The sequence below is a fragment of the Salmo trutta genome, chromosome 18 (assembly GCF_901001165.1).
Source record: "Salmo trutta chromosome 18, fSalTru1.1, whole genome shotgun sequence".
NCBI lineage: Eukaryota > Metazoa > Chordata > Actinopteri > Salmoniformes > Salmonidae > Salmo > Salmo trutta.
In genome coordinates this window covers 24,701,046-24,704,683 of record NC_042974.1, presented here as the reverse complement: position 1 = coordinate 24,704,683, position 3,638 = coordinate 24,701,046, and positions in this window count along the sequence as shown.

The following is a 3,638-nucleotide window of genomic DNA, read 5'->3' as shown; positions in this document are numbered from 1 at the left end:
CCGCCACAGCCCTAGGAAAGACTTATATTTTGGGGCAAATCAGTAAACGTTATCTTTTCAGTGTAAAAACTAGATTATTACTGGTAGACCCAATGGACTGTAGCCTACATGTTGATAAGGAAGAATGCAGGTATAGACTAACCCAGTGGGGGTGAGAGATTTTGAACTGCTATATGCCCCCGACATTCACATGCACAATTCACCTCTTATTCAATCTTGGATTAAAGGTATTATGGGGAGTACAACTCTTATGCATTCTCTCACCCTCTGCTGAGATAACTTTCAACATCTTAGGAAGATTCCCACAACACATTATCAGCACATCCCTGAGATGTTAAATGAGCTAGATCAAATCCATTATTGATCAACTCCAACAAATTATCATCAATTGTCACGACTTCCGCCGAGGTCAGTCCCTCTCCTTGTTCGGGTGGTGTTCGGCGGTCAACGTCACCGGTCTTTTAGCCATCGCTGATCCACCTTTCATTTTCCATTTGTTTTGTCTTGTTTTCCCGCACACCTGGTTTGCATTCCCTCATTACTCGTCTTGCATATAACCCTCTGTTTCCCCCCATGTCTGTGTGTGGAATTGTTATGTGTATATGTATGTGTACTCCAGGCTGGTTTGCTCCAGGTTATTGTAACCCGTGTGTGTTTAGTTTTCTGAGTGCCGTGTTTTGTTCGCCTCAATAAAGGGCTCCATTTGCTACCCATTTCTGCTCTCCTGCGCCTGACTTCCCTATTCCCTAACAGTTGGCATTGGTGTCCTGCTTTCAAAGTATTTTACAGCATAAGCTAGTGCTAACTTAGAGCCTAGGCATTTGAATAATAAGCTGTCTTTGGATTGCTGTATAAAGTATTGTCATCCTAGTCGCTGTCAAAGTGTTTCCTAAACAAATGGATATAGAACTTTTTGCAATGGCAAAATCTACAGCATGAGATATTATATCACACAAGTTATGTTATGATAACACCTACGATCACATAAACTCTGTTGTGTTACGAAACCCATAACTAGCTTACAGACATTGTTGCCTCACTCATAACTGTCTAGAGGTTATAGGTGTAGTTACATGGTCCGTAACCTGAATGAATGTGTGCATTTATCTGAGAAAGTGTTTGAGGACTGTGTTAGATGCACATGTGCCCAGGGAGACAGCAACCTTACCTTAGGTCCAGGGCCAGCTCTGTCTTGACTCCTTTGGGTCGGCGAGCCCAAGCGGGTTATTATGTTCAGAGGGTGACGAAAACCAATATTTACGAAAAGGAAAACTACCAACAGCCAAAACTAAAGATTGAAGACCAAAACAAAGGCCTTATGGCCACCAAACAAAGCCACAGGCTCTCCACGCTGGCACTCTGACTGACCATCACCCTAAGTGCTTATCAACCAGGCACAGCATGTGGACAAGGTTGCTGCTGCCCTTTGGGGTAATGTGGTAGTGGGGATGTGGTTTGGTTTACACTAGAGGGAATTGGCTGCTGATTCCATCTAATTTCATCCAATCAAGCAAAGAGCAATATAGGCTCATTAATATGATATCAATCTATGCCAGCTAGCGTGGCGTTAACTGTGAATTCACACATGCAATGGCAGGAGGATTGCAATTAACAGTGCCTGGCATACCACACAACAATCAGGCCATCAATATCCCATAACACACACACACACACACACACACACACACACACACACACACACACACACACACACTCACACACACACACACACACACACACACACACACACACACACACACACACACACACACACACACACACACAGAGTGGTGGCTAATTTCTGCATTACCAAATGAGGAGAGTTACAAACTTCAAACACCAGTCAGAGTTATACTTAAACTACAGTGGGGGGAAAAAGTATACACTGCTCAAAAAAATAAAGGGAACACTTAAACAACACATCCTAGATCTGAATGAAATAAATAATCTTATTAAATACTTTTTTCTTTACATAGTTGAATGTGCTGACAACAAAATCACACAAAAATAATCAATGGAAATCCAATTTATCAACCCATGAAGGTCTGGATTTGGAGTCACACTCAAAATTAAAGTGGAAAATCACACTACAGGCTGATCCAACTTTGATGTAATGTCCTTAAAACAAGTCAAAATGAGGCTCAGTAGTGTGTGTGGCCTCCACGTGCCTGTATGACCTCCCTACAATGCCTGGGCATGCTCCTGATGAGGTGGCGGATGGTCTCCTGAGGGATCTCCTCCCAGACCTGGACTAAAGCATCCGCCAACCCCTGGACAGTCTGTGGTGCAACGTGGCGTTGGTGGATGGAGCGAGACATGATGTCCCAGATGTGGTCAATTGGATTCAGGTCTGGGGAATGGGCGGGCCAGTCCATAGCATCAATGCCTTCCTCTTGCAGGAACTGCTGACACACTCTAGCCACATGAGGTCTAGCATTGTCTTGCATTAGGAGGAACCCAGGGCCAACCGCACCAGAATATGGTCTCACAAGGGGTCTGAGGATCTCATCTCGGTACCTAATAGCAGTCAGGCTACCTCTGGCGAGCACATGGAGGGCTGTGCGGCCCCCCAAAGAAATGCCACCCCACACCATGACTGACCCACCGCCAAACTGGTCATGCTGGAGGATGTTGCAGGCAGCAGAACGTTCTCCACGGCGTCTCCAGACTCTGTCACGTCTGTCATGTGCTCAGTGTGAACCTGCTTTCATCTGTGAAGAGCACAGGGCGCCAGTGGCGAATTTGCCAATCTTGGTGTTCTCTGGCAAATGCCAAACGTCCTGAGCTGGTGTTGGGCTGTAAGCACAACCCCCACCTGTGGACGTCGGGCCCTCATACCACCCTCATGGAGTCTGTTTCTGACCGTTTGAGCAGACACATGCACATTTGTGGCCTGCTGGAGGTCATTTTGCAGGGCTCTGGCAGTGCTCCTCCTGCTCCTCCTTGCACAAAGGTGGAGGTAGCGGTCCTGCTGCTGGGTTGTTGCCCTCCTACGACCTCCTCCACGTCTCCCGATGTACTGGGCTGTCTCCTGGTAGCGCCTCCATGCTCTGGACACTACGCTGACAGACACAGCAAACCTTCTTGCCACAGCTCGCATTGATGTGCCATCCTGGATGAGCTGCACTACCTGAGCCACTTGTGTGGGTTGTAGACTACGTCTCATGCTACCACTAGAGTGAAAGCACTGCCAGCATTCAAAAGTGACCAAAACATCAGCCAGGAAGCATAGGAACTGAGAAGGGATCTGTGGTCCCCACCTGCAGAACCACTCCTTTATTGGGGGTGTCTTGCTAATTGTCTATAATTTCCACCTGTTGTCTATTCCATTTGCACAACAACATGTGACATTTATTGTCAATCAGTGTTGCTTCCTAAGTGGACAGTTTGATTTCACAGAAGTGTGATTGACTTGGAGTTACATTGTGTTGTTTAAGTGTTCCCTTTATTTTTTTGAGCAGTGTATTTGATCCCCTGATGATTTTGTACGTTTGCCCACTGACAAAGAAAGGATCAGTCTATAATTTTAATGGTAGGTTTATTTGAACACTGAGAGACAGAATAATAACAAAAATATCCAGAAAAACGCATGTCAGAAATGTTATAAATTGATTTGCATTTTAATGAGGGAAATAAGC